The following is a 19,125-nucleotide window of genomic DNA, read 5'->3' as shown; positions in this document are numbered from 1 at the left end:
TTGTATATCTACTTTCTAGCTAGCCTGTGCTCTGTATCTAGCTCTGTTAGTTTGCTTGGTCTACGAACCTCTATGTTCTATCTATTTTGTTTGTTCGTCTGTCTGCTACTATTTCTGTTAGGAGGTGTCCCATATTCCTCCCAGTCCTTAGTACTTGTAGGGATTCCCTCCCCACATCTATAGGTCTCCGTACAGACTAGATTAGGACTTTAGCAGGTCTGATCGCAGGATCAGGTTCCCTGTTACATCGTAGGGATTCAGCTGAGTCCTATAGTAGGGACAGATCTCCTCTCTTTCCTTAGCTTTGGTAGCAGAACATAACAATTACAGACTTAATTTTATTTTCTGTGCTTAAAAAACACAAGATGCGATTGGCATAACAAGTTTTTAGAATACTGACTAACAGAGAGTTTAATTCCTATCTAAGTAGATGTATATCGAACTGTATTATAGCTATGTAGTGCGGCTGCAGTCCTACCCTATATTATTAAATTACTAATCAGTTATGTCATTGCTTATGCTATCTAAAAGTTGTCAGCTATCTGCCTCCCAACATGGTTCACAATACTTGCGTCATCAGAGGTAAGACACTAATAATGCGTTTTGGTTTTCATTGAAAATACCAGCCACGCATTATAGTCCTTACAATAGCTGGTCTAGATGTCCAATAGAAATTAGTCTGAGTCATGACGTATCGCAGCTAATCACTACCTACAGTATGTATGGTCGATAAACCTGTTATACATATAGACTATTTATTTTTATTTATTTTACTCACTTATATAGCGCCATCAATTCCACAGCACTTCACAGACATTATCGGCACTGTCCCCATAGGGGCTCACAATCTAAATTCCCTATCAGTATGTCTTTGGAGTGTGGGAGAAAACCGGAGAACCTGGAGGAAACCCACGCAAACACGGGGAGAACATACAAGCTCCTTGCAAATGTCGTCCTTTGTGTAGTTTCAACCCAGGACCCCAGCGCTGCAGTGCTAACCACGGAGCCACCGTGCTAGCGTGTCAGTTATACTGCCTCCAATAGCCAAAATGCACTTCTTCCAGGTATTCGAGTATGACGTATTTGCATCCACGCATTTCTTCTAAGATCTTTTGTGCATGCCGCCGAACTTAGACACGCTGATGCTTAGAGAAGTAATACTGAACATGTCTGCCAGAAAGTTACAGAGTCATCCAGTTGAAATGCGCATGTCTGTGGACATAGAAAGAAACACTAGATAGGAATGAGGCATTGAGCATGTCATTAAACTCAGACATATCCATAGTCCTCTTACTGATCTAGAAAAACAGCTCAAAAATCAAATCTATGGGTACCAGGTCATTCACATTTTTGCATTTTAATCACAAAATTATACGTTACTTATATGTCTATGGATTTAGGAGAAAACACTAGATAGTAATGAGGCATTGAGCATGTCATTAAGCTCCTACATATTTATAGTCACCTTACTGAGCTAAAAAACAAACTCCAATATGAATCTATGGGTATCAGTATCAGGTCTTAACATTTTTTAGATTGTACGTTATTTACATATTATTATCTATACATACAAATTAATACCACTACAGTAAAGATGCATATGTATGGACTTGGCTTCATACAATCTACTGTATAATCACATAAAATCTCAGCTTATTAAACGTTAAATGACTAGGTCAGGATAAATATCTGTACTTCATAGATAAATGTACAAACAGAGTCAATATATACATATTTTCTACATATTATCTAACACCTTTTTTATAATATAATAATTATAATGCAGGTATATACTAAACATATCCATCTGGATGCATTTATTTTTGGGTTAAATATACCTTATTCGAGAGGGTAGAGGCTAAAGATGAAGTTATTTTCCACTACAAATGGACGGCAAGCATAATACAGAAAAATAGTTATCCAAGTACCTGACTTATTGACTGATGCTAAGGAAATGGTATAGCACACAAGATGAGTAGAGTTCTTACGATTTACCCTAATTCCTGTGGACTTTGAGAACTGAATCTAAAAATCCATTTTGCTTCTTCTTGTAATAAGGCTGTGAAGGAATGGCACCAGGGGGACCCTGCAGAATCCCGTTGTCGCTGCTTCTTCCGGTGGATCCACACCCCGCCACCCGCTGGACGTCACACTACGCCAGACGGAGCACGTGATACGGATCTACCCCTTGAGGCAATGTGACATTCCGCACCCCCCCAAGGACGCGTAAGGTCAGATTGGCACAGTTCTACACAGTCACCTCCTGTCCACGTGGGTACAGAGAGGCACCAGGTAGTGGGACAATGTGGTCAACGCAGACTCTGATGTGGCCCCACTCTCTTCCACACTCCTGACCGGCTGACAGGCTCTTTCACTACTCCAGTGAAACAGAGACTGGTCGGCCTGGATAGAGCTGCCACCAGTTTCTATTTGATATACAGACTTATATCGGGCTAGAAACCAGCCCGGTAGTGCATCGTTGGACCGAACAACAGACGTGAGGTTCATGGTTCGAGATAAAAAACCAGCCCAAGATTAAATTATATATTTAATCGACATAAGGGCTCACTAAACAATCTAGTATATACATCAGGGTTATATATAGAGCGGTCAGAGTTACAAATCCAAAAGCATGGTACATCAAGCATAACAGATCTTAAAGTCAAGTACTTGTTAGATGGAAAGCATGGCTCGGGGGTTGGGCGACCACATGAGGAAGAATGTGTGCCCTGCTTGGTTGCTGGACTTGTCCCTCACGTCTGCATGTCACGATCTTCCCCAGGGAAAAGACAATAGGCTTTTGCTACACAGACCTTCCAACTCTCTGGGAACTCCCACTACCTGCCCCTTGTTCAGCCCAAGTCTCCACCCCCTGTTCCTTCTTGGCTAAGAGACTCCCAGAACTAACGTGGCCCATATCTCCTTACTGGATGGTCCCAGGGAACCGGTTCTGGTGTCAACGGACCCGGCCGGGCCCCTGCTACGTGTGGGTACCAAACACAGCAGTTGTATGAGGTTCCAAAGGCTGGGATGTGTATCTCCTCGTCCCTACACGCTAGAGAAGGCTAGGATGCAGTCTGGCGTTCGTTATCTTCCCCTGAGCTAGAAAATCCATTTTGTGAAGAGCTGGGACATATAGTTCTTCCACAGCTTGGGATAGAAATATAGTGCCTTGCACAAGAGAGCACATGTTGCTGAACAAAGGAAAGGATCACAGCAGGGGGCTTGACTGTCTGCTCAGCTCACGCTGCAGAGGGACACTCACACGGAAGCCCCCCTCCCTTCTCTCTTACAGCTGGGAGTCAGGTTACGCTGTGCCTGGATACCTGACAACCAGGGAACATGTGATTATTCTAGAATATTCTTCACAAAGGCCTTATCAAGATTGCCTTTTCTTGGACCAAGTGTAAGGCTGCGTGCCCACGATGCGGATTTAATGCGTTTCCGCTGCGCCATTTCCGCTGTGAAAACGCATTAAAAACTCTTGTTAAGTTGTCTGCAATGTTTCCCAATGATAATCCGCATGTGCTGTGCACATGCTGCGGAACTTTCCGCTGCGGATTATCATTGTGGAAAAATCTGGAGCACAAACATTAATTTTGCGGAATCGCAGCGAAATCACCGCCATTGACTTGCACTGGACTGCATAACATCCACATGACTACAAGTACACATGCGGATATTATGCGATTAAATGTGCGGAATGTACCCGGGTCTGGAGAAGAGGAGACTCTCCTCCAGACCCGGGTACCATAATACCTGTAGTTAAAAAATAATTAAAATAAAAAAAAACATATACTTACCTTCTGATGGCCCTCTGTCTGCTCCCGGCAGTGCTGCTGGCTCTTCGGCTGCTCGCGGTCACGTGACCTGTCACATGACTAAATTACATCATGGAAGGTCCTTTTCAGAGCACCGCGAGCTGCCGAAGACACCGGACGCACCGTAGTGGAGACTGGGGGCCATCGGAAGGTGTGTATAATGTTTTTTTTTATTTTTCAACATTTTTATTCTTTTTTTTTACTATTGATGCTGCATTTGCAGCATCGTAACTTCGTCACACAACATAAATCCATGCCGGTTGCATGGATTTATAAAGTGTGACCAAGTTGTCAAGCACTTTCCAAGTGATGCTAAAATCGCTTGGAAAAGCGCTTGACAACCCGCATGCGAAATCGCATGTTAAAAACGCTTCGCAAACGCTTCTACCTGGCAGAAAAACGCATGTAAAATCCGCATGCGTTTTTTCTGCCAGGGAGATGCAGAAACGCTCCGCAGCATTTCTACATCGTGGGCACTTAGCCTTAGTGTCTTATTCCCCAGAAGATTAAATTAAACGAGTCATCCGCATGTGTTGTCCTCATGTGTACAAACAAAGGAGTGTCAGCAGAGGCATAGCTAGGGGTTCAGCTGAGGGGGTTGGGGTGTGTGAAACATCTGAGTAGGCCCCTAACCTGTAACCCTGATTACAACTAGTGTGGCGCACCCTAATCGTGGATATAGGAGAACCTCAGCAGATGACCCTCCTGTACCTGAAAAAAAATCTCTACACAAAGATCAACACTGAAATTAAGTCATATAGTGGTAGATACCGTACCAGTGCTGCAGAACATATAAGACATTACAGTACAGATTTGGATAGTGACTTACAGCTGACGTTCTTTCTGATGGAGTCGTACACTTTTCCCATCTTTTCCATCTTGCTCAGACCAACACGACAACTTCTCCAGCCAGGACTCGTCTGCAGAAATTACAACAAAGACATGCTTGACTTCTCATATTTCCAGCACTGTCCCCTTTTACTGTATTCCCAAAATGCACAAACTCTTCATCCTGCTGATACCCCAATGCTGAGCCACTGCTGCTGTATGTGTCTATTAATGCACCTGCTGTGTGGTACAAAAACAATGTTCCTCTTACTGCCCCACAGAGTAATGCCACCACTGTGTAAAATGTCTCCTTTGTGCCATCACAGTAGCCTCCACACTCTTTAATGGTCCCCACAGTAGTCCCCACACTGTATAATGGCCCTCACACTTTATGAGGGCCCCCGCAGTAGCTTCCAAATTGTTGAATGGCCCTCAATTTAGCACCCACACTGTATGATGGCCCTAAAAGTAGCCCCACAGTTTATCATGGCCTCCACAGTAGCTTCCACGCTATATAAAGGCTCCCACAGTAGTGCCCACATGGTAAAATGGCACACAGTTTATGAAACCTCCCCACAGGGGATGCCAGTCTGTATAAATGCCCACACAGTGTACGATGATCCTACTCTGTATAATGGCCCCTGCATTAGCTCCCACAATGTATCATGGCCGCCATTGTAGTCCCCACATCGTACTATGGCTCCCAAGATAGGCTCCAAAATGGATATTGGCCCTCGCATTAGCTCCCATGCTGTAAAATGGTCTCTGCACTAGCTCCCATGCTGTATAATGACTTTTGTATTAGTTCCCACGCTGTACAATGGTCCCATATTAGCTCCACACTGTACAGCGCCGACGCTGTATAATGGCACCAACATTAGCTCCCATGCTGTATAATGGCCCCCGCCTTAGCTCCCCCGCTGTATAATGGCCCCAGCATTAGCTCCCATGCTGTATAATGGTCCCCACATTAGCTCCCATGCTGTATAATGGCCTTTGCATTTGCTTCCAAGCTGTATAATGGCCCTGCATTAGCTTCCATGCTGTATAAAGGTCCCCGCATTAGCTCCCATGCTGTATAATGGACCCTGCATTAGCTCCCATGCTGTACAATGGTCAGCATATTTGCCCCCTTCCTGTATAATGGCCTCCGCATTAACTCCTTTGCTGTATAATGGCCCCCATATTAGCAAGAAGCAAAGAAATAGTCGAGCTTCATGAGCAGATTTTTCTTTATTTCAGTGAATTCATACACAGGACATGAAAAGTCATGATGACAGGTACATTTGCGTTAGTATAATGCTCAAATTAACGCACTTCAGATGAACACTCAGCCTTGCCCCATGGATGTGAGGATTTATGCTATTTTTTAAACCTGTTTCCTAAGCTCTTCATCCTATTTTGCATAAAATGGCTGTGTAAGATGCTCACGTAAATCTCTACCCCCGCAGTAAGTGATACAAGGCTGATTACATATAACATCCCTGATGTCCGGGTCGGCTTGCAGGATATGCCAATATCTTCTCAGTATATTAAATATGCCAATGGCCTGCTCATCAAAAGTACATATAAACCTGATTGTTTTGTTCTGTATGGAATACTTTATTGGGTTGAATAGCATATCTCGATTGGATGACTTGGCACTATTGAACACTCGATGTAGCTCTTGTTTTGGATTCCCTCTAGATACAAAACTTTTGAAAAAGTTTCCTTTTTTCTCTATTATCCTTTGTTCTCACACACAATTATTTTGTTTTCAATGTTATCTTTTATCATCAGATAAGAGGTACCGCTATGGGTACAACTTGTGCACCCACCTTCTCTAATTTATTTTTAGGGTGGTATGAGGACACACGTTTTCTGTGATGATTTATTGTTTTACACTAGTCACATTTTGTTTTTGGGTAGGTACATCGATGATTTACTTATCCTTTGGGATGGAAGCAGTGATCTGTTTCTGGACTTTGTGTCCATTTTGAAAAAGAACAATATAGGTATGTTTTTTACGCATGAAATTGGACACAAAAGCATTGAATCTCATCAATTCCTCTATCGATGAAAGAGGGAGCCTTTTTATAGACATCTATAGAAAACCAATTTTTACCATTAATTTATTACACTGGGTAGCTGTCATTCCCCACACCAGAGTTGGAAGCATGAATTCCCATTTGACAATATTTAAAGGCCCCACTCAATTGCTCTATTGGTACAGCTTTTTATCAGGAGAGTCAAAACCTTTTCAAAAGATTTGTATCTAGTGTCTTTCATACAGGACAAAACAGTCAGCTTTATAGGTACTTTTGATGAGCAGGCCACTGGTGTATTTAATACACTGAGAAGATATTGGCCTATCCTACAATCTGACCCGGACATCAGGGATGTTATAGGTAATTAGCCTTGTATCACTTAACACAAGGGTAGAAATTTACGTGAACAACTTACACATAGCCATTTTACGCAATATAGGATGAAGAGCTCAGGAAATTGGCTTAAAAAAAATAACAAAAAGGCTCAAATCCATGTGGTACATGTTTTTTCTGCAAATACTTACCATCCCTTAAGGCATTTATTAATCCTCTGGATAATCGCAAGTTTCATATCAAGGACCACTGTAAAAAAAGGGGGGGGGCTATAGCAAAATGCCCATGCGCATAACTCTATGTTGGAAAAACAGTTCAGAAATTTAGCAGCAGAGTTTCTAAACATATAAGTTCTATTAATACTAAGACCCTTTTGTTGGTACACATGAGGACAGTGTCATGATGCCTCCACTCAGTGTGTCTCGGACGCAGTGACTGACAGCTCTGTCATCCAATCTAGTGCAGGAGCGTGCTGCGCTATCGGTATTTTGATTGACAGCTCAGTCGTCCAATATAGTGCAAGGGCGTGCTGAGTTGTAGGTATTTTGATTGACAGTTCAGCTGTCCAATCTGAGGCTGGGAGGTTCTGAGCTTCCTCCAGGTGTTCCTTGTTCCAAGTGATTACCTAGCTATTTAGCAAAGCTGTCAGTCTTAGATCTCTGCCAGACACAGAATTTTCTCTATCTGTCTTGAGTGGTCATCCTGGGGTTACCGCTACATAGAAAGCTATTGCTAGACTCTTTTGGTGGTAATTCATGTATAATGATATTAAGAATTTTGTACCCGCTTGTGAAACTTGCTGTGATGAAACAGCTTCTAATCTTAATCAGCTAGACTTCTAGATTTGTTAAGCGAAAAGAAATACACTATTGTGTTTGTGTTGACTTGTGAATGTATGTGTGTTTCTTTGACTGGTCAAGGACAGTGACTCCGGGTAAAACAATGATGTTTGTTACTATGCTAATTGCATATTGTACTAAAGCCAGCTAGGTGTTGATTTAAAGAGTCCCCCCTGCTATACCAACTATGTAAATTGATTAAATGCTCAAACAATGAGAACTGAGTGAGCCCTGCACCTTTACCTCTGACCTGTGACTGATGACCTTAGCCACATATGTAAATATAAAAAAGGGTTTTTCTATCCTGCTGCAAAGAGAATTGAAAGGGAGAATCAAAGATGAGACACACTCTTCAGGAGAGTAGCTTGGTAGCATGGCTCGATCCAGAGAGACACAGATTTGGATTCTACTCCTGGCCTTGTACCTCGATGGACTGTCAGCTTCCTAAGCTTGCCGCTATCTCCTCTCTGTGGGTGCCAAAGTGTGTCATAACCGGCCAGCCGAGAAATTGCCTCCACTGCTAATTCCAGAAAGACCCGTGGACTCATTGGTCCATAGATTTCCTTACTGACTTGCCTTTGTCTGGTGGGTGAACTGTTATTTGGGTGATTGTTGACTGATTCAGTACCTAATGCTAAAAGGCTTTCCAGGTTGATTATCATTCACGTGGTGAGATTGCTTTGTATTCCTTTGAACATTGTATCTGATTGGGGGGTGCAATTTGTCTCTAAGTTCTGGAGAGTGTTCTGTAAGAAATTGGAGACTAATTTTTCATTTTGATATGCTTTCCACCCTGAAACCAACGGTTAGACTGAGAGGACAAATTAATCTTTGGAACAAATTTTAAGATGTTTAGTTATGGCTCACCAGGAGGACTGGTCTTCATTTTCACCTCTTGCATAGCTCTCCTTTAACAGTCAGGTCAATCAGTCCACTGGACCCTTCTTATTTTTGCAGTTATGGTTTTCATCTATATTTTGGTGAATTTTCTAGGATGATTTCTGTGTGTCCTGGAGTAAAGGTGGCCAAACAGAAAGTTGGGCATGTCTTGAGGAAGGTTCAAAAGAATATTGGGGTGGCTCAACTTCGTCAAAAACGGAACTCTGATAAGAAACGTTCCGCAGGTCCTGTCTTCAAAGTAGCTGAAAGTTTCATCGGCGAAGTTGGGTCCTAAATTTATTGACTTGTTCGAGATTCTGGAGGAAGTCAATCTAGTTACCTTCAGATTAAAACTTCCTCAGTCTCTTTGTGTCCCTAAAGTGTTCCAGATTCCTGTTAAAAGAGTATGTTCTTTCAGGGTACATTCCCACATTCAGGATTTGCTGCGGCTTTGACGCTGCAGAGTATCTGCACCATTTCCGCACCTATTATGCAAATTAGCGGACACACATTTTGCGTTTTTTACACATGCGGATTTTCCTCATTAATGCAAGTCTATGGGGAAAAACTGCAAGCGTACCCGCAAGAGAAATTGACATGCTGCGGATCTGAAAGACACGGCGGGTGATCCGCAGGTGCACATAGATGCACAGTGGACATGGGATTTATAGAAATCCCATCCACTATGCTGTAACATCTGGCTGCTGAGTTTGTGACGCTGCATAAATACGCAGTGTCAAAACTGAAGCAAATCCTGAACATGGAGATTAAGGGTATGAGGTGCAGATGATCGTGGATTCTGAGAGGGTTCGAAATTCCCTCCAATATCTTGTTAATTGGTGGGGATACGGACCTGAGGAGAGATCCTTGATTCCGGCTCGTTCTGTGAAGGCCGATCGTTTGGTCAGGGCCTTCCAGCCTAGGTTTCATGGGGAAACTGGGGGTTGTGTGGCCCCCCTAGAAAAGGAGATACTGTCACGATTCCTCCGCTCAGTGTGTCTCGGACGTAGTGACTGACAGCTCAGTCATCCAATCTAGTGCAGAGGCATGCTGAGTTGTAGGTATTTTGATTGATAGCTCAGCCGCCTAATCTAGGACTGGGAGGTGCTGAGGTTCCTTTAGGTGTTCCCTGTTCAAAGTGATTACCCAGCTACTAAACTAAGCTGTCAGTCCCAGATCTCTGCCAAACGTAACATTTGCTCAGTGTTTTGCCTTGTATTCCTGTGCTCTGTTTGTTGATCTATTGCTGCCTGACCTTGGACCTCATTCTGAGTATCTCTTTACCTAGCCCCTTTGCTCTAATCCACTATCTTCCTAGTATTCTTACTTCGGACTGTGACCTGTCTTCGCCTTTGTCTTTCCCCTTTAATTTACTCTTGGTATCTGACCCCGTAATGTTTGACTACCCTGCTTCATGGCTTGTCTTTCCCCTTTAGTTTACTATGTGCTCTCTTGGTATCTGACTTCAGAATGTTTGACTACCTTTCCTCGTGGCTTTTCTGTGAGCAGTGACTAGCGCCACAGGCTGCACATGCTGCTGACCCCCTTAATTTAATATTCTGGGGAATAAACATCTTACACTTGGTCCCAGAAAAGGCAATTTTAATAAGGTCTTATTACAAGAAGAAGCAAAATGGTTTTTTAGACTCAGTTTTCGAAGTCGACAGGGTCACAATGAGGGTTTTACATTATCAGCCTTCCTCCGATTCAAAGTAGACCAGAGACTAAATCTTAAGAACTCTACTCACCTTTTTTTATGTTATACCATTTCCATGGCATCATTCAATAAGTCTCATACTTGAATAACAGTTTATCTGTATTGTGCTTGCGTCCATTCGTAGTGGAAAATAACTTTATTTTTACCCTCTACCCTCTCGAATAAGTATCTTTAACCCAAAAATAAATACATCTAGATGGATATGTTTAGTATATACCTGCATTATAATTATTATATAAAAAAATGTTACAAGGAATACTGTACATGTAGAAAATGTGTATAGACAGACCTTATTTGTACATTTATCTATGAAGGACAGATATTTCTCCTGACCTAGCCATTTAATATTTAATAAGCTGAGATGTTTTGTGATTGTACAGTAGATTGTATGAAGCTAAATCCATACATATGCATCTTTACTCTAGTGGTATTAATTTGTATGTATAGACAAAAATATATTAATAACTTACAATCTAAAAAATGTTAAGACCTGACACTGATACCCATAGATTCATATTTGAGGGTTTTTTTAAGCTCAGTAAGGTGACTATAATTATGTGTAAGCCTAATGACATGCTCAATGCCTCACTACTATCTAGTGTTTTCTCCTAAATCCAGACATATAAGTAACCTGTAATCTAGTGATCTATGGATATAGAACAAAGGAGGATATTGGAGTCTTAAAATTGCTTAAAAAATTACAACATTTTATTAGATACAAATATTAAAAAAGGTGGAAAACATATATCACATATAAGAACAATACAATGTATGATAAACACAGGAATCAGACTGAAAGCAGCAAATGGCGCCAAATTTGTATGGAACTAAGTCCATATAATGACCAGAGTTGGGAATTTAAGACAATGAATCAATGTCATCTACAATCTTATACAAAATGACATGGATTGAGAAAATATTCTATGTAGTATAAGAGACACAAGGGAATTCATAATGTCATGATTGAACCATATTTATGGTCCCCTATAGAGTGTATGCCCATGTGTCCATGAATCAATGAATATACATATCATGAAAAACCCCAGAACATACTAACAATTGAAAGGCACCAAAGGAGCAGTCAGCCTGATAAGGAAGATCTCCAAGGTCCCCTACCGCGTTTCGCTGTTTTTATGACCGCTTCCTCATGGGGGATATGCCAGAAAGTACTTTCTAGGACCTTTTATTACTATGGAGATTGGTCACATGGTACAAACCCGTGGCCAATAAATGGTGATATCACCGGCGCATGCGCGCCCAATTGTCCGCGCCGCAAAGTATCCCCCAAAGGTGTCATGGATCACAGGCATGTGCGGGAGCAGGGACGCATCATCATGGTCCCCGGGTATGCGCACAGTGCACAAAGATGCCACAATGGACACCAGCGCCAGACGGAGGGTGGGCGCTTGTGCACATCATCGTAAATGGTATATATAGGAGCGAAGGTTCAAAACAGGTCATACTCTGCAATCAGATCAATTTACATTTTTTTTGAACATGTAAAAAATGTAACAGATAAACAGAAGCATATAAAGGGTTCCTCTTGGTGACCTGTCTCATTCAGAGGTAGGTAGTGCGCTCATTGTTAGGCTATTTACACATGGGAACCAGATTCCCCCCTGGACCCAGGATGTGGCATGTTAACTCCACTTCTAATACCCATAAATTCATACTTGAGTTTGTTTTTTAGCTCAGTAAGGTGACTATAAATACCGTATGAGTAAGCCTAATGACATGCTCAATGCCTCATTACTATCTAATATGCAAATTGCCTCTTCAGAGAGAAAGAGGACTGGAACTCTATAGCGCCACCTATTGGAAGCAGCAACCCTACAAGTCACAATCAACCCTTTAAAGAGTCTTGCAATATGACTTAGGATAAAAGCCAAATCACAATCTCAATTTGCAGACACGGTGTTTCGGGCTGTTGGCCCTCGTCAGTGCAAAGTATGAGAACTGATTTGGCTAGATGAGAGGCTATTTACTATCTAGTGTTTTCTCGTAAATCCAGACATATAAGTAACGTATAATCTAGTGATCTATAGATATGTCTGAATTTAATGACATGTTCAGTTCTTCATTCCTATCTAGTGTTTCTTTCTAAGTCCGCAGACATGCTCATTTTAACTGCCCATTAGCCCAGTAAGATGACTATAAATATGTGTAAGTCCAATGACAGGCTCAATGCCCAGCTACTATCCAGCATTTGCAACTGGATAGTACTGGATGGTTCTGTATCTTTTTGCCAGACATGCGCAGTGTTACTTCTCTAACCATTGGCACGTCTAAGTTTGGCAACATGCACAGAAGATCAGAGAAGAAATGCACAGACGTAAATATGTCATAACCCAATACCTGGAAGTAGATGCAAGTGGCGACTCTCCAACTTCAGGCAGCCCTTGTTCGAATCCAAACCTTCCTTGCATGTACATTCCAAGGCCACATACGGAATACTGGCCCCCATATAAGGCTCCATACGGAATACTGGCCCCCATATAAGGCTCCATACGGAATACTGGCCCCCATATAAGGCTCCATACGGAATACTGGCCCCCATATAAGGCTCCATACGGAATACTGGCCCCCATATAAGGCTCCATACGGAATACTGGCCCCCATATAAGGCTCCATACGGAATACTGGCCCCCATATAAGGCCCCATACGGAATACTGGCCCCCATATAAGGCCCCATACGGAATACTGGCCTCCATATAAGGCTCCATACGGAATACTGGCCCCCATATAAGGCTCCATACAGAATACTGGCCTTCATATAACGCTCCATACAGGATACTGGTCCCCTTATAATGCTCCATACAGGCTGTTACCCCCCACATAATGCCCCATACAGGCCCCCCCCCCTTTTAATGCTCTATGCAGGCTGTTACCCCCCACATAATGCCCCATACAGGCTGCCCCCCCCTTATAATGCTCCATGCAGGCTTCCCCCCCCCACATAATGCACTATGCAGGCTGCCCCCCCCTTTATAATGCCCCATGCAGGCTGTTCCCCACCTTATAATGCCCCATGCAGGATGTCACCCCCCCTCTTTATAATGCCCCATGCAGGATGTCCCCCCCTCTCTTTATAATGCCCCATGCAGGATACCCCCCCTCTCTTTATAATGCTCCATGGAGGATACCCCCCCTTCTCTTTATAATGCCCCATGCAGGATGTCCCCCCCTCTCTTTATAATGCCCCATGCAGGATACCCCCCCTTTCTCTTTATACTGCCCCATGCCTCCATACATTAAAAAAAAAATCAAATACTCACCTCCCTCCTCCTCACCTGCTACCTGCTGCAGCTGCTCGGGTCGGGACTCCAGCGTTGGCGGCGTCTTTCCGCTCTGCGCTCCCTGTGACGGCTCAGGGGAGGGCGCGGTGTAAAGACGTCACCGCGCCCTCTGACCTGAGACGTCAAAGGGAGCGCAGAGCAGGAAGACAGCTGATCTGCGGAGGCACGGGGAGAGGTAAGTATCCAGCTGCCGGGGCCCTGAGCAAGCGGCGGAGAAGGGCGGGCGCTGACACCGCTCTCCTCCGCCCATAGCCCAGCGGGGTGCGCGACCGCCAGTGGGCCCCTCTGCCTGCTCAGGGCCCCGGCATTTGCCCGGGTGCGCCGGGTGCTGACGCCGGCCCTGACCATAGCACTGAATTCACACCTGTGAATCTGTCTCGGCCAGTATGTTTTCCTAGTTGTAATTTCCTGTAATCCTTTGATGTTAAATTCACAGTTGTCTATCTATCCATTTTGATCTGCCTGCCGTCCCTGCTATCTAGCAAGTTATAAATATGGTAGGTTACCGCACTACTGTGGCAGATCAGTGCACAAGTAGGGTCCAACCCCAGAGCAATAAGATGAAAAACTTGGCACTCAAGATGACTCAATAAATTTTGAGAATTTAATAGTAGAAAAAGTAGTACAAAACAAACGTTTCGGTCATGTAAGACTTTCTTCAGTGTACAAAAATTTTGGTAGTGGACATAAATGAAAGGTACAGTGTCTAGCTTCTACATAAACCACTGAGAGTTATCTTATAAAAAGGTAAAAAGGGTAATGACGGTGGGAATATGGCGTCCGCCGCTGGTTCCAAGTGATGTCTAGCAAGTTATACGCCCATATTAGCTCCTGTATCTTAATTAACCCCTGCTGCGATTCTCTGATGTGTGGTTCTTCCCTTCTGCCCATTCCTGGTCTAATCATAGATGTATAAATTTTCAGAAGAAGGTCTGATGACGGAGGTCTATGTGGCTGCATCAAGTGTGGCTGTAATAAGTGTGTTGCAGTAATATACCAGGAATAAACCAGAAGGGAACATTAAGCACTGCTTATTACTTGTACCTAGCTTTTTTTTGAACCTTCTCTTACTCTTTCACAATGCTAAAATATGCTCTTACAGTTTTTGCCCCACTAATCCTTACTCTCCTTCGCTATCCCCAAACAACAGCACCCTTTAACCAAATAAATCATCTCTCTGTCCCTCTTACCTCCCCATCTGACCTCATCTGCCGACCTGCTCCTCAATCTTAGATCTATCCTATTAAAACATAAAACAAACCGCCTACTCTCCTTATCTCACCTACTCTCCCTCTCTATGCTTTCCTCACTGCTGGCAACAAACATATCTCCCAACTCTGGCCCCCCATAGCTGATACCTCCCATTAATTCCCCCTCCTATCGCTTTCAACCTAATATAAATTACCGCACTCTCTCCTATGTAAAACCCATCCCCCTGAAGCGCACACCCCCCCCCCCGCTATGGCTCTGAAGTACTCTGGAATGCCCATTCTGTCTGCAATAAGCTACATGTGATTAATGACCTCTTTACCTCTCACAATTTCTCCTTCCTGTGCCTCACTGAAACATGGCTGACACACTCCGACACTGCCTCTCTTGCTACGCTGTGTTATGGTGGCCTCCACTTCACCCACACCCCTCGCCCTAGCAACAGACATGGTGGAGGAGTGGGTCTTCTCCTTTCTGCCAACTGCACCTTTAAGCCTATCCCACCTCTACCCTCCCTTATCCTCCCTTCTTTCGAAGTCCACTCTGTCCGCATCTACTCTCCTTCCAAGCTCCAAGTGGCCGCCATATACTGACCTCTGGGCCCGACCACTGCCTTTATTGACCAATTCTCCACCTGGCTTCTACAATTTCTCTCTGCTGACATTCCCACCACTATCATGGGTGACTTCAACATCCCCACTGACACCCACCAGTCAGTAGCCACCAAACTCCTGTCACTTACTTCATCTTTTGGACTTACTCAGTGGTTCTCCTCAGCCACCCACACAGACGGACACACACTAGACCTTATCTTCTCCCGTCTCTGCTCCCTATCTAACTTCACAACCTCCCCTCTCCCCCTATCCGACCATCATCTGCTCACTTTCTCATCCCTGTCCTCACCTGTCACCCATGTCCAGCAACTAGTGCACCCTCGCAGAAACCTTGCACATCTAGACACTTACACACTCTCTGACTATTCTACCACTGGCGTCCATATCTTCACTCCACAATACAAACAGTGCCACTGATTTCTACAATGCCACTCTCGCAGCTATCGATGCAGTCACCCCTCTTATGCATGGCAGAGTGTGATGAGTGAATAGACAACCCTGGCACAACAACCTCACTAAAAAGCTCTGGCAAGTGTCCATGTCGCGGAGCGGCATTGGAAGAAAACACATTCGCAAGAAGACTTCACTGCATTCAAACAAACAACACTCGCTTTCAAATCAGCCTTCACCTCTGCTAAACAGGCCTACTTCACAACCCTCGTATGTTCCTTATCCTACAATCCCAAACAATTATTCAACACTTTTAACTCCCTTCTCCGCTCACCACTGCCCCCTCCGACCACCCTAATCTCTGCTGAGGACTTTGCCACACACTTCAAAAATAAGATCGACCAAACAAGGCAAGTCTTTATTGTTCAACCACCACAACCCCTTTGTATACCGGACAAATAGCCTTACCCCATAACCCTCTACTGCTACATCACTGAAAGAGAGCTTACTCGTCTCCTCTCCAAAACACACCTAATCACTTGTGCACTTGACCCCATCCCATCCCACCTGCTCCCCAACCTCACACCCACACTCCTCCAATCCCTTACCCATCTCTTCAACCTATCATTAACTGCTGGTACCTTTCCTTCTGCTTTCAAACATGCCACAATCATGCTCATCCTCAAAAAGCCATCCCACGACCTATATCAAGCTATTGCCCCATATCGCTGCTCTCATTTGCTTCCAAACTCCTTGAGCAGCATGATCACACTGAACTTTCCTTTCACCTCTCATCTAACTCACTCTTTGACAACCTAAAATTTGGTTTCCATCCCCATCAATCCACTGAAACTGCCCTGACCAAAATTACTAACAACCTACTTACAGCCAAAGCTAACAGACAGTTCTCTATACTCCTCCTTCTAGACCTGTCTTCTGCTTTCGACACAGTTGACCACTGCCTCCTACTACAGATCCTCTCTTCCTTTGGCGTCAAAGACCTTGCCATAACCTGGATCTCCTCATACCTTTCCAACCACACATTTAGCGACTCCCACTCCCACATTACCCCCTCATCCTACCCTTTCTCTGTTGGAGTCCCTCAAGGCTCTGTCCTAGGACCCCTACTCTCTTCCATCTATACCCTTGGCCTAGGACAGCTCATAAAGACCCATGGCTTCCAGTATCACCTATACGCTGATGACACTCAGATCTACTTCTTTGTCCCAGACATCACCTCTCTGCTGTCCAGAATCCTAGAGTGTCTATCAGCCATATCCTCCTTTTTCTCCTCTCGCTTCCTCAAGCTCAATGTGGACAAATCTGAACTCATCATCTTTCCTCCATCTCACATATCTTCCCTACCTGATCTATCTATCACAATAAACAGCATCACACTTTCCCCTGTACCGGCAATCCGCTGCCTCGGTGTAACCTCGACTCTGCCCTATCCTTCAAACTGCACATCCAAGCTCTTTCCACCTCCTGTCGCCTTCAAATCAAAAATATTTCCAGAATCCATTCTTTCCTCAACCCTCAATCTACTAAAATGCTTGTGCATGCCCTCATCATCTCTCGCCTCGACTACTGCAGCATCCTCCTTTGTGGCCTCCCTGCTAACACTCTCGCACCTCTCCAGTCCGTTCTTAACTCTGAAAAAACATAGGGAGGGGAGAAAAGGAAATATTCAGCTCACCAAGTGTAGATGGTTTGAAACCTCCATATGAAAAAAGTGGTGCACGGACTCCAGACCGGCAGCTGGGCAGTAGCAGAGAAAAAAAAAAACCAAGAGGCTTCCAGAATCCGCCAATGATTAGAAGTTTAACAACATGACTATTAATGAAAAACGATTAAAAAAAGTTTTTTTGCGAAAACATATCAATGAAGTGGGAGAAGGGGAAGGGGTGACATGGGGGAGGGAGATAAAAAGGACACGGGTCTACACGTTTCAAGCTGTGGCTAAGAGCTCCACAGCTTGAAATGCCTAGACCCGTGTCCTTTTTATCTCCCTCCCCCATGTCACCACTTCCCCTTCTCCCACTTCATTGATATGTTTTTGCAAAAAAGCTATTTTTAATAATTTTTCATTAAAAGTCATGTTTTTAAACTTATCATTGGTGGATGCTGTAATCCTCTTGTTTTTTTTTATCTGTGTTCTTAACTCTGCTACGCGGCTAATTCATCTTTCTCCTCACTACTCTACCGCTTCGCCTCTCTGCAAATCTCATCACTGGCTCCCATTTCCCCAGTGTATCCAATTCAAACTACTAATACTGACCTACAAAGCCATCCATAACCTTTCTTCTCCGCAGATTTCCGATCTAATCTCCCGATATCTTCCCTCACGTTATCTCCAGTCCTCCCAAGACCTCTTTCTCTCCTCCACACTTATTCGTTCATCACGCAATCACCTCCAAGACTTCTCCCGAATATCCCCCATCCTCTGGAATTCTGTGCCCCAACACGTTCTATTATCTGCCACATTTGGATCCTTCAGACGGAACTTGAAAACCCACCTCTTCAAGAACTCAAGAACGCTTACAGCCTGTCATGACCACGCTGCCTCCTCACCACTACCGGAGCTGCCGCCTCATCAACACCGGAGCTGCTGCAACCCCCCAACCTACTGTCTCCTTCCCCACCATCCTGTATAAAAGCCCGCAAGGGCAGGGTCCTTTTCTCTCTGTACCAGTCTATTATTGTTAGTTTGCTTACTGTAAGTAATATCTGTATTTGGTATGTAACACCTTCTCATGTACAGCACCATAGAATCAATAGTGCTATATAAATAAATAATAATAATAACTTACATTTTAAATACAGCTTTGGACCGAAAGCTGGATCATTTCTTCTCTGCATTTACCGCACACTGTGCAGTGGCGTCGATCGCGGGTTTCCATGCTGTTTGAACTGGCTGAAGGGTGAGCTTGTTTTTACACCTTTTTTCTCTAAAAAAACCATACTAGCCAAGTTTAAACATTTTAATGGACATGTAAAATCTCTACCCAGGAAAAGGCTCCCCAACTTAATTCAACAGATGCGGTAATGTGTTGCAAACAATTCACATTGTATGTGGTTTCTTGGCCTTTGCCATATACCCGTACTAAACAGAGGGGGCAATAGACATAATCTGTTACTCCAGAGTTAGGCCACGGCCCCACTATCAGTATT

The 19,125-nt window shown here is 43.9% G+C and overlaps 1 long non-coding RNA gene across 1 annotated transcript in view; it reads left to right on the top strand.

Annotated features, from left to right (window-relative positions):
- Positions 1-18,638, top strand: part of LOC141271001 (uncharacterized) — a 104,136-nt gene extending 85,498 nt beyond the window's left edge. Inside the window, exon 3 of the long non-coding RNA XR_012321793.1 lies at positions 18,267-18,638. This is a non-coding gene — a long non-coding RNA (uncharacterized lncRNA). The remainder of the gene's footprint in view (positions 1-18,266) is intronic.
- The last annotated feature ends 487 nt before the right edge of the window (positions 18,639-19,125 follow it).

This window comes from Phyllobates terribilis, unplaced genomic scaffold (assembly GCF_046119375.1).
Source record: "Phyllobates terribilis strain yellow unplaced genomic scaffold, ASM4611937v1 Scaffold_5__5_contigs__length_657084704, whole genome shotgun sequence".
Taxonomy (NCBI): domain Eukaryota; kingdom Metazoa; phylum Chordata; class Amphibia; order Anura; family Dendrobatidae; genus Phyllobates; species Phyllobates terribilis.
Note: the sequence above shows the minus strand (reverse complement) of the source record. Positions and strands in the feature narration are given on the sequence as shown.